Raw genomic sequence first — 13,295 nt, 5'->3', positions numbered from 1 at the left:
TAATTTCATCAGCTGTTTGTTTATCTTAACTGCGGAAGGCAAGGTTATCGTTAAAACAAGACAGGCAAACAAACAATCTAACAATTTAGATTACACGATACGTATTATAATTCTTCCAGCTCGTTCCAGTGCAGCAAACCTGGAATACAACACAATGAGCACATTAGCTTGCGACATTTTTTTTCCACTCGTATTCCAGGTCTCCCCTCCTCCTTCAGGATTGGTTAGTTGTGTTCGGGATCCTGTATGAGGATTGGCTAATAGAGAATATTCACCTCAAACTACCAATAAATTGTAGAATGGGGCGGGACTTTTCCGAAATACGGGTAGGTAAAAAGAAATTCGGCCGCAAAAGCGTTAGCTAGTTTTCTAGCTTAGCTACAATTACCCCACAAGTAGTTACCTTAAAGCACCAGCGATTGAACTCTAGCAAACAGCAAGCTTATGTTAAAAAGCAAGAATGAATACTTGAATAAGGAATGTCACGTTAACCAATTTTAACATATTAGAAACAATTTCCAAAACAAAAATTTTACTTACCTCTTGTTTGCTACCGTCCAGCACAAAGGAAGCAGATGTGTGACTACAGCTTAGAGAAAAGACCAACCAGATAATCTAGTTGAGTTCTAAATGGGCGGGGCGGAAGATTCTCAAGCTTTTACTTGGCGTGAAATTCCATCAATCAAATCTGATCCGGTAGGGACTTCACACACATCATGCTTTATCTTTTATTATATAGTGCACTTTTGTTAGAGGGTTTTGCTTTTTATAATAATGTCTGAATGCAAAATAAAACAATCCAGCGTACTCATGAGATCACACAATGCAACTTCAGTTTGTATACTGTCCAAGAGATATAGACTTGGATATGCAGGACACACTTAACACACTCCATAATAATTTTACAGACTAATATTTTATATGATTTTTTTTTTTACATTTTTGTGAGTGCTATGATTATATTAGACAAGATATATTTTTCACTAATAAAGATTGAAAATAAATTCATTTTGAACATGAAAGAACTGTAGTTAATTCCCAGATATTTAATTTTCTAGTTAGGGTAAAGAGAATATTAATTGGAGATCTGGGTGATATTTAATTCATCACTTCTGTCGTGTGAAAATGAAGCCCCGCCTCGTGCGGAGTGACGGCGAGCGCGCGTTTTTGAGACTGCGCAGTAGTGTTTTAAGAAGAAATTTTGATGCAGCTGTTGGATGGTGGAAAGGGTGGTTTTGGCACAATCTGGATTGTGACTGAATCAGGATGGCTAGTAGTAGTGGAGGAAGGTATGGAACTTGAATGGACAAGACTAGTAAAAAATAGGAAAGGAGGAGGAAGGAAGGAAAAAAATAACCGTGACACCAGGCAAATGAGCACTTGATGAGGAAAGAAGTGAAGCACGGAAAAAATATTGAAGGAAGAATTTAAGATTATTCTTAAGTTTAAAGCAGGAGATGAGGTATCGTCTGTAAGCCCGATTGCCTTGACAAATGGACTGAGAAAAGCTATTGGGGATATTGAGATGGCAGTTTGCTGGTGAAGTGCAAAAATGCTGAAGAGAGAAAGAAAGCGTTTAAACTACAAACAATAGTTAAGAAAGAAATAGCAGAAAGAAGAGTGATTGGTGAGAAGAACAGAGTTGGGGGAGTGATATCAGGAATCCCCCTAGGAGAAAATCTAGATGAACTGAAGGAAATACTTAAAAGGTCATAGGCAGTGGTTGGAGGTGAAACGTAGAATATCAACTTTTGTCTAGAAGAACGACCCAAAAAGCGAGTTCAATCTTCCTAGTATCTAATTTGCACCCTAAAATTGAATAAAACGGTTAAAATGTACTGTTTTGCCCAATTTCTGAAGGTTTGTTTACATCTCATTTACGCACACTTTTACCGCCAGGGGACAGTCGTCGTGACGTCATTTAAGCCAAACATACTGGGAGCAGCTCTGTGTTTACCTGCAAACCAAGCACACGTGTATGGACTTTGGTCGTGAGAGGTTGTGTAAAATGTCTGAAAGCGATTTTGATGGCCCGTTTACTCAGAAAACAGAAGAAAATACAATCTACATGGGCTTCAAACTGCAAAATATACATTAAGTTTAATGGAACACCAGAACAAGCCAAAGTCTAGTCATCAGGGAGCTAGAGGAGCTGAGCAAATATTAATGAAATGTACAACAAGGTAAACTTAAACTACAGCCATGACAACTCCCGATAATAAGACACATTAGGACTAGAAAACTTTATATACAGAACATAAAAATACAGGACATAGAACATGATATTGATCTGGATAACAATTTACTCAATGATATATGGTAGGAAACAGCTGCAGTTATTACACAGATGAGCACTACAACGCAACTTTCCAATCAAAGCATAACATATCATCCACTTCAATAGCAGAAGCCTATATGCCAACTTCCACAATATTAAAGAATATTTGAAACAGTTTAAGAACCCATTCAACATCATAGCAATTTCAGAGACATGGATCAGCACTGACAGAGGTGTGGACTTTGAGATGGAGGGTTATGATCTAAATCATAAGCAGAGTGAAAAAGAGAGATGGAGGTGTGGCAATATATGTGGACAAAGGATTGAAGTATAAGGTGGTGGAGAGTATGACAGCAGCTGTTGATAATCTGGTGGAATGTAATATCACAGTGGAAATTTGTATGGAAAAAGCAAAAAATATAATTGTGAGCTGTTTGTACAGAACTCCAGCATCAAGTATTGATACTTGAAAACATGTTTTCTAACTCAGTGCAGAAGACTGTTTATCTGTGGGGATTATAATATTTATCTTTTAAAAAAAAACAGATTTCATAAATACAATGTACAGTATGGGTTTATACCCCAAAATCACCAAACCTCATAGAATTACTTCTCATTGTGTCACATTAATAGATAATATATTGTGATATCACGAGAAGCGGGCTGACTCTCGGCAGGACCCTTCAATCAGTGCAAGGACACAGAAATTAAAATAAGTCAAGATTTTTAATGTTATGCCAGGAAACTAAAGCAGGAAAGGTAACTCAAAGTTCAATGGTCAAACGAAAATGGATTCCTGAAAGTCAAACTCAAATAATGTCTCTGGCTTTAGAGCAACAAAATTATAGGCAGGTTTCCTTCAGTCCAATATCCTTTTCCCAGAACAAACAAAATCTTCTGCCTTATTTTGAGTCCAGTTAACCATCCCTGTAAGTCTTCAGCCCAGTTGCAGGTGTTCGTAACACAGGCAAGTATTTCAGTGCAAAAATCCCTCAGGTAAGAATTCCAGATAAGCCTTTCGTTGAATACTCCGCCCAGCAGGGTCCACTCAGCAGGAGAGTCCATGAACCTCGCTCCCCTCTCTTCCACCTTCACACTGAGAGCTTTTGAGCCCTCACAAAGCCCTCTTGCGCATTAGGCCCTCATTGGCCACAGGTGTGCTGAGGGGTGCAGTTCCTAACTCCACCACCAGATGGAGTTATAGCTGCCAGAAGTTGGAGCCATCTGCGTGTGACGTAGCACCCCTCGATGATGCAGCCTCTTGGGATATCACACATCCCCCCCCCCTCGGGACCGACGTCCTCATCGGGCTGAAGGTTGCGAACAGGACATCTCGCCGGAACAGGGCGTCCGCATTGCCATGGCACCTGCCAGCCCTGTGAACAACAGAGAAGTTAAACACTTGCAAGCTTAAAAACCATCTGTTAACCTTACTGTTGGTCTCTTTGTTCTTGGCTGTTGGACCAACAGATGCACAGTCTCCAGAATCTGTGCTTCTCTGTTCATCCAGTCTAGATTTTTGAGGAAGAGAAGATGTAGGTCCCCCAGGATCAAATGCAGGAGTCAACCCTTCCTCTGAAGCTTCCTCCTTGGGATCTTCATGACACTGTTCAGTTGCGTTTAAGGTTTCTGAAGGATCCAACTGCATCCACTTCTCACTCATCTCAAGAGAATCAGATAGAGGTTTTGGTTCTCCAATAGCCAGACCAACACCATCGTCCATGACTGTTGCTGTGTCCGATATGGATGATGCAGTCAAGTCAATATTCTGCCGATCTTGAGAATTTAAGCTTTCGTTGGTCAAAGAATCTGTAGCTACATTAGAACATTTGAAGTCAATTGATGCTTCTGGATCTGAACAGGATTGTCTGCAGCATCCATGTCTGAAGGTTGCCGACTGGTGGGTTCCTCTAAACATGGCTGTCCACCACTGAGGACTTTTGCATCACATGCTGATGATCTGCAGTTCATCAGGAGAGCTTCATCATCCATCAACACAGACTCTTTCCCCATAATAGAACACATCACGATTTTACAACTCCTGCTCGGACACTTTAGCTTGCTTTTCTTCATCTCCCTGATCAGATTCCTCTCCATCTCCTCCACTTCCTTCTTCTCTTGCTCCCGTTTCTCACGGAACCTCTTCCGGTCCTCAGTGAGGCTCTGAGGGGACATTCTTTCCTCAGATTCACAGTGATGCAGCTCATTGATTTTCAAGTTCTCCTCAACAAGCTTCTCTTCCAAGACCTTCAAACCTTCTAGTGGCTTCAAAAGCTCTAATCCATCAGGACCTGTTTCAAAATGGAGTGGGTCAGAACCTGGCTGTGATACTCCATCACTACTACTCATAGCTCTTGGACTTCCCTGAGACACGTTATCAGATCCAAAACGAAGGGAGGCAAGGTCATCCTCCAATCCAATCACACCTGCTTCAGCCAAGTCACTGGAGGTCAAAGTAAACTGGCAATCTGTAGTCCATGAAGGCCACAATCCGTCTGGATTATCTGCTTCCAGCAGGACATCAACAATCTCCTCCTGAGCAAGAACATTCTCCACCTCTTGAAGGATTTCAGCTGCTCAGCTCAGCTTTTCCTCCACGGCTCGGAGCTCTTGCTGCTCTTTCATTTCCCATTCACATGCCTTTACTGGGCCAGCGCTCCAAACAGCCATCTTCTTCTGTAGTTGCAATTCCTCTGCCTTCAGTTGGTTGGCTTTTCTTTGTTCCTCCAGGAGGGCCGCGCTCACCTGCATCTGGGCTTGCTGGCCTGCAATAAGAGCCTTCAAAATTTCCTCCATCTTGTTGTGCAGAGGGCCTATGGTTAACTGGGAAAATTGAGCAATCAAATGTTCAGTGCCCTCCTCGTACATGCATTATTGTCGAATTCTCCACCATATGTGATATCACGAGAGGCGGGCTGACTCTTGGCAGGACCCTTCAGTCAGTGCAAGGACACAGAAGTTAAAATAAATCAAGATTTTTAAAATGTTATTCCAGGAAATTAAGCAGGAAAGGTAACTCAAAGTTCAATGGTCAAACAAAAATGGATTCTCAAAAGTCAAACTCAAATAATGTCTCTGGCTTTAGAACAACGAAATTAGAGGCAGATTTCCTTCAGTCCAATGTCCTTTTCCCAGAACAAACAAAATCTTCTGCCTTACTTTGAGTCCAGTTAACCATCCCTGTAGTCTGCAGCCCAGTCGCAGGTATTCATAACACAGGTAAGTCTTTCAGTACAAAAATCCCTCAGGTAAGAATTCCAGATAAACCTTTCGTTGAATGGTCCACTCAGCAGGAGAGTCCATGAACCTCACTCCTCTCTCTTCCACCTTCACACTGAGAGCTTTTGAGCTCTCACAAAGCCCTCTTGCGCATTAGGCCCTCATTGGCCACAGGTGTGCTGAGGGGTGCAGTTCCTAACTCCACCACCAGATGGAGTTATAGCTGCCAGAAGTTGGAGCCATCTGCGTGTGACATAGCGCCCCTCGATGACGCAGCCTCTCGGGATATCACAATATTTACAAACAGTACGGAAAATAATACAGAAAGTGGGCTTTTATATAATGACATCAGTGACCATTTGCCTGTATTTATTGTCTATCACTGTAATTACTGGAAACCTAAGGATATGAATCAGCTGAAATACAAACGGGTAAGAACCGAAGAAAACATAAGGACACTTAAGAGTGAATTACTTAAACAGAACTGGAAAGTAGTATATGAGGAAGAAGATATTGACAAAGCATACAGTGGATTTCTAAATATCTTTAAAACACTATATGATAAAACCTGTCCTGTAAGGAAATACAATGATGGACAAAAACAAGCAAATGGTCCATGGATCACCAAAGGATTAAAAATGCCTGTAAAAAAAAGAACACGCTGTATAGACAATTCATTAAAAAAAGAACTTTAGAGGCAGAAATTAAATATAAAAAATACAAGAATAAATTAACCAGCATTATGAGGACATGTAAGAAGGAATATTATAATAAATTATTAGATAGTAATAAAAATAACATGAAGGGGCTATGGAATGTACTGAATAGTATTATTAGGAATGGAGCTATAAACAAAAACACAAGCTACCCTGATCATTATATTGAGAATGACAGATCAATAAATAATATGGAAGAAGTGGTAAATGGTTCTAATAGATTCTTTGTAAATGTGGGACCAGATCTGGCAGAAAAGATTCAGGAAACAGACACACCTGGAAGGGTGGAGGCTGCTCGATGGGAGAGAAATCCTAAATCTATATTCATTGGTGCAGTTGGCATAAAAGAAGTCATAGACATTGTAAGGAGAAGTGAAAGTAAAACCTCCACTGACTGGAATGATATTGATATGAGTTTAATAAAAAAAGTTATTGAAGAAATTGCAGAACCATTTACTCACATATGTAATATGTCTTTTCAATCTGGTAAATTTCCAAACAACATGAAAATAGCTAAAGTTATACCTTTATATAAATGTGGGGATAGACACCATTACACAAATTACAGGCCAGTTTCTTTACTCTCTCAGTTCTCCAAGATCCTCGAAAAACTGTTCACAGCAAAACTAGACAACTTCATTGAAAAATACAAACTTTTAGCTGACAGTCAATACGGATTCCGGAAAGACAGATCAACAACTCTGGCATTAATGGAACTTATCGAGAAAATCACAAATGGTATAGACAATAAAAAACATGTTATGGGAATTTTCATAGATCTAAAGAAAGCATTTGACACAATAAATCATGACATTCTATTCAACAAATTAGAGAGGTATGGTATCAGAGGGGTTGGTTTGGACTGGGTGAGGAGCTACTTAAGCAACAGGCAGCAATTTGTAAAAATTGGAGATCACACATCTGATTATATAACATGTGGAGTACCGCAAGGGTCTGTCTTAGGTCCTAAACTGTTTATATTGTACATTAAATGACTTATGTAATGTATCATGCATAATGAAATGCATTTTATTTGCTGATGATACAAACATCTTTTGCGCCGGGGACAATGCACAGCAGCTTATGGAGACAATCACAACCAAAATGAATAAATTAAAAAGGTGGTTTAATATAAACAAATTGTCATTGAATTTGAGTAAAACAAAGATTATGTTATTTGGAAAATATAAGTCCAACCCCCAAGTTGAATTGAAAATTGACAACATAACCATAGAAAGAGTTTATGAAATACAATTTCTGGGTGTGATTGTTGATCATAAAATCTGCTGGAAACCACATATTAATCATGTTAAAGCAAAAATAGCAAAGATTACTGCAATTTTGGGGAAATCAAGACACATTCTGGACTATAAATCACTACATACTCTGTATAATGCACTCATACTTCCATATCTGAGCTACTGTGTGGAGATATGGGGTAATACCTACAAATCTAACCTGCAGCCGTTATGCACATGACAAAAAAGAGCAATAAGAATTGTCAATAATACGGGATATCTTGAGCATACAAACGCATTATTTGTAAAAGCACACACTCTGAAATTCACTGATCTGGTTAAACACAAGACTGCACAAATTATGTATAAAGCAAGACATAACCTTCTTCCGGGTGAGGTACAAAATATGTTTATGGAAAGGCAGGGTGGGTATAACCTGAGAGGGGAAATGAATTTTAAGAGAGTAAATATTAGAACAACTATGAAAAGTATGTGCATAACAGTCTGTGGGGTGCAATTGTGGAATGGTCTGGATAATGAACTCAAAAATAGCACCAACATAAAACTGTTTAAAAAATTATATAAAAACATGTTACTAAAAATATATGAGAATGAGGACAGGCAGACTATATAGGTGATGATGAAATTGAGAGTAAGTCTGTGACTGGTCTTGTATTTTGTGTATAGTTATAGGTATGTGTATATGTATGTACTGTATATATGTATTGTATATGTGTATATATGCATAAGTATCTGTATATATGATTTGATTTGGTAGATATTATACCATGTCGGTATGTCTTGGTATGTTGGTATGTTTTCTTTTTGTTTGTTGCTTTTGTTTTTTTTTGTATATATAGTTTATTATGGCAGAAAGTGACGTTTGATTAGCGGTGGTATAGAGGGTTAGGATTGGATAAGTTATTACTTCTTCCTAATCCTTTCTGAACATTATTATGTTACTGCCTTGTGGCTACGCTATTCTGTTTGTTTATGACGATGTGCATTTATGTGACGATGTGACGATTATTGCATTTTTTATTTAAATTTTTTTATTTTTATATCTTTGTAGCGCGAATAACGTGTGGGTGGAGCACAGAGGACGGCAGGACAACGTTTAGATGCAGAGAAGGCTTCTTTATTTTGCCAACTTTTCAGTCTGAGCAGCGTAAGCCTAAATACACACACACACACTCTCGGCATCTGCTCCCGGGTTTCGCTCCCTCTGCTCTCTCTCTGCCTCCTTAAATAGGGAGCGGTTACTGGGAAAACGCACACAAAACACAGGTTAACTATCGTCAGGTGTAGCGATTCTGCCACTCACCTTCCCTGGCTCCGCCCTCCTGTCACAGACCGGCGCTTGACCACGCCCCCGCTGCCACATACCCCCACCGCCCGACTCAGGCCGGGCGCCCGTGCGGCCTGCAGCCGACTCCCCCCCCCCCCCCCCCTTGACGGGAGAGGAAGTCCGCCACGACCATCTGCGCCCCCGGCCTGTGGACCACCTTGAAGTTGAAGGGTTGGAGTGCCAGATACCAACGGGTGATCCGCGCGTTGGCATCCTTCATGCGGTGGAGCCACTGGAGGGGCGCGTGGTCCGAACAGAGGGTGAAAGGGCGCCCCAGCAGGTAGTAACGGAGGGCGAGGACCGCCCACTTGATCGCCAGGCACTCTTTCTCAATAGTGCTGTAGCGCCCCTCACGCACTGACAGCTTCCGGCTGATGTATAGGACCGGGCGGTCCTCCCCCTCCACCTGCTGGGACAAAACGGCCCCCAGCCCTCTGTCCGACGCATCCGTCTGCAACATAAAAGGGAGAGAGAAGTCAGGGGAGTGTAAAAGTGGCCCCCCACACAGTGCAGCCTTTACCTCAGAGAAAGCCCGCTGGCACTGCTCCGTCCACTGGACCGGATCTGGCGCCCCCTTTTTAGTGAGGTCAGTCAGCGGGCTGGTGACGTCCGAATAATTAGGTATAAACCTACGATAGTAGCCAGCCAGCCAGCCCCAGGAACTGCCTCACCCCCTTTTTGGTCTTGGGCCTCGGGCAGGCCGCAATCGCTGCTGTCTTATTAATTTGGGGACGCACCTGCCCATTGCCAAAGTGGAAGCCCAGATACCGTACTTCCACCCACCCAATCGCACACTTCTTTGGGTTGGCAGTGAGTCCCGCCCGCCTCAGCGACCTAAGGACGGCCCTCAGATGTTGCAGGTGCCGCTGCCAGTCATTACTATAAATGATAATGTCGTCTAGGTAGGCGGCCGCATAGGTGGCGTGGGGCCGGAGGACCCGGTCCATCAGCCGCTGAAACGTAGCGGGCACCCCAAACAGCCCAAACGGAAGTGTGACGAACTGGTGTAAGCCGAACGGTGTGGAAAAGGCCGTTTTTTCCCGGGATAATGGAGTCATGGGGATCTGCCAATATCCCTTCGTCAAATCCAGTGTCGAGTAAAAACGAGCCGTCCCTAGTCGATCGAGCAGCTCATCAATACGAGGCATTGGGTACGCGTCAAATTTAGACACTGCGTTGACTTTTCTATAGTCCACACGGAACCGGACCGAGCCGTCGGCCTTAGGAACCAAGACCACCGGGCTGCTCCAGTCACTGTGGGACTCCTCGACGATGCCCATTTTGAGCATGGCCTGAAGTTCTTCCCGAACCACCTTTTTTTTGTGTTCAGGTAATCTATAAGGACGGCTACGCACTACCACCCCTGGGGGTGTCTCTATGTGGTGTTCTATGAGGTTAGTGCGACCGGGCAGGGGCGAGAACACATCCGAAAACTCGGCCTGCAACTGGGCGACCTCCGCGAGTTGGGTCGAGGAGAGGTGGTCTCCACAGGGGACCGGAGAGGTACGTGATACCAATGTCCCTTTTTGAACCTCCGGCCCCAGCTCCGCCCTCTCCGGAACTACCGACACCAACGCCACGGGGACCTCCTCGTTCCAGAGTTTCAGCAGATTGAGGTGGTAGATCTGTAGGGCCCCCTCCCTGTCCGTTCGCCTAACCTCATAGTCAACGTCCCCGACTCGCCGTGTGACCTCAAAGGGTCCTTGCCACTTGGCGATTAATTTGGAGCTCAACGTGGGCAACAGGAGGAGTACCTTATCTCCCAGAGTGAACTCTCTAAGGCGCGTGCCCTTGTTGTACAGGCGGGCTTGCTGTTCCTGGGCCTGCCGCAAATTCTCCTGAGTTAGGTGGGTGAGCGTGTGGAGTTTTGCGCGCAGATCCATAACGTACTGAATTTCGTTTTTGCTCTGTGAAGGTCCCTCCTCCCAATTTTCCCACAGTACATCTAAGATGCCGCGCGGCTTAATGCCCATATAATAATTCAAACGGGGAGAACCCTGTGGAGGCTTGGGGGACCTCTCGCACTGCAAACAGCAAGGGTTCGAGCCATTTATCCCAGTTACGTGCGTCCTCACTTATGAATTTTTTGATAATATTCTTGAGGGTGCGATTGAACCGTTCGACTAAACCGTCCGTCTGTGGGTGATAAACGCTGGTGCGGACCGGCTTAATACCCAGTAGCCCATACAGTTCGCTCAGTGTTCGTAACATAAACGAGGTGCCTTGGTCAGTCAGGATCTCTTTCGGGATCCCAACCCGGGAGATGACATGGAAGAGGGCCTCTGCAATACTGCGTGCTGAGATATTGCGAAGAGGCACCGCTTCCGGGTATCGTGTTGCATAGTCCACCAGAACCAATATAAAGCGGTACCCTCGTGTTGACCGATCTAATGGCCCGACGAGATCCATCCCAATTCTTTCGAACGGGGTCTCGATTAATGGTAGGGGGCGCAAGGGCGCTTTTGGAATGGCCGCTGGACTTACTAACTGGCATTCGCGGCACGCCGTACACCACTTACGGACGTCGTCGCAAATCCCCGGCCAATAGAATCGGGCCATTATTCGGGCTAGTGTCTTATCCTGCCCGAGTTGTCCAGCCATGGGGTTAAAGTGAGCCGCCTGGAATACCAATTCCTGGCGGCTCTTTGGAATTAACAACTGGGTGACTTGCTCTTTCGTCTGAGTGTCCTGCGTCACTCGGTATAACCTATCCTTCAAAATGGAAAAATAGGGGAAGGACGGGGTGGCGTTCGGCTGGAGCGTTTGACCATCAATTACTCTCACTTGGTCAAACGTGTGTCGCAGAGTCTCGTCTCGCGATTGTTCCAGTGGGAAATCCGCGAGGGATTCCTCAATTGAAAGAGGAGGGGCCAGCGGCTCCTCACTCTGTCGCGGAGATGACGTAGACGGCTCTGCGACCGCAGCTCCAGCCAAAGCGACACCGGGACCTTTCCCTGTTAACCGGCAGGACCCACTCTTTACTAGGCGTGCCATTAAACCCCGAAATCCCGGCCAATCAGTCCCCAAGATCAAAGAGTGGGTAAGGCGAGGATTAACCGCCGCCTTCACTATAGATTTTTCCCCTCTGAAATATATGTGGACCGACAACAGCGGGTAGCTGTGAACATCCCCGTGCACACACAACACCTTCACCCCCTGTGCTCCCCCCAATGCCTCGTCTTGCGCCAGGCTTTGGCGGATCGAGGTCTGATTGCAACCCGAATCCACTAACGCCTGATATGTAGCCCCTTGTACACTTACCGGTATGCGATACGCTCCGGCCCGATCGAGGGCAGCTTCTGGCGCGTCGGGGATCCGCACCACCGCCCCCACCTCCATCGCTGCGCACTGTTGCTGCAGGTGGCCCGGTTCCCCACAGCGCCAGCAAACCGGCCCGGGCCTTCCCTCTGCAGCTGTGTTCTGGGGCTCACTCACCTGAGGGGGGGGAGAGACAGACACAGAAGGGAGAAACGGGAGGGCACCACGGGTGCGGCGGGCCGGCTGGGGTGGAGCCGGCCCCCGCCTCCGAGGTGGGGGAATGGGGCGAGGACGGGACACGGAAGGGGGGGAGAAAGAGAGAGAGAAGAGGAGAGAGAAGACGACATCGTCGGCCGTCCTGCCACCGGTACAGCCGCCAAATGATCCTCCGCCAGTCCTACGGCCTGATCCAGCGACGCCGGGCGGTGGCACTGGACCCACTCCGCGGTTCCGGCTGGTAAGCGGGTGATGAATTGCTCCAGCGCCACCTGATCGATGATTCCCTCGGCGTCGCGATCTTCGGCCCTCAGCCACCACCAGCAGGCGTCCCGGAGCTGCTGGCTGAACGCGAACGGGCTGCCGACTTCCTCCATCCGCAGTGCGCGGAAGCGCTGGCACTGCTGCTCGGGCGTGCGCCCCACGCGCTGGAGGACGGCCCGGCGAAGGTCGGCGTAGGCCGGTCGGCGGGGAGCTGTAGTGCAGCCAGCTGCGCCTCTCCCGTCAGGAGGGGGAGGAGGCGCACCGCGCGCTGCTCCATCGGCCACCCCGAGGCTTCGGCGACCTGCTCGAACAAAGTGATGAAGGCCTCGGGGTCGTCCTGCGGGCCCATCTTAGTCAAGGTGAGGGGAGACAGGCCCGCGGCCGGGGCGCTGGTGGACCCCGCCGACGCGAGGAGACGCCGGAACGCCTATCGATCTTCCTGCTGGGCCAGCACCAGGGCTTCGAAGCGCCGCTCCTGCTCCTTTTGGAGCGTGACGAGTGCCTTGTGCTGGCTCTGCTGAGCCGTGGCGAGGGCGTGGACCAAGTCCGCGAACGGGGAGGATTCCATGGGGCTGCAAAGCTGGTGCTCCACCTTTCTCCCGGGTTTCGGCACCACTGTAGCGCGAATAACGTGTGGGTGGAGCACAGAGGACGGCAGGACAACGTTTAGATGCAGAGAAGGCTTCTTTATTTTGCCAACTTTTCAGTCTGAGCAGCGTAAGCCTAAATACACACACGCACACTCTCGGCATCTGCTC

At 46.1% G+C, this 13,295-nt stretch overlaps 1 protein-coding gene across 2 annotated transcripts in view; it reads right to left on the bottom strand.

The window, feature by feature from the left end:
• The window catches only part of kdm1a (lysine (K)-specific demethylase 1a), a 174,098-nt gene extending 173,488 nt beyond the window's left edge, over positions 1 to 610 (bottom strand). Inside the window, exon 1 of one of the 2 annotated variants that reach the window (XM_060933625.1) lies at positions 541 to 610. The gene's annotated coding sequence lies outside the window, so the exon portion shown is untranslated. The remainder of the gene's footprint in view (positions 1 to 540) is intronic. The other variant, XM_060933624.1, reaches the window with a different exon arrangement.
• Between the last annotated feature and the right edge of the window lie 12,685 nt (positions 611 to 13,295).

Source organism: Neoarius graeffei, chromosome 11 (genome assembly GCF_027579695.1).
Source record: "Neoarius graeffei isolate fNeoGra1 chromosome 11, fNeoGra1.pri, whole genome shotgun sequence".
NCBI classification, from domain to species: Eukaryota; Metazoa; Chordata; class Actinopteri; order Siluriformes; family Ariidae; genus Neoarius; species Neoarius graeffei.
This window is presented reverse-complemented; position numbering and strand designations above follow the sequence as displayed.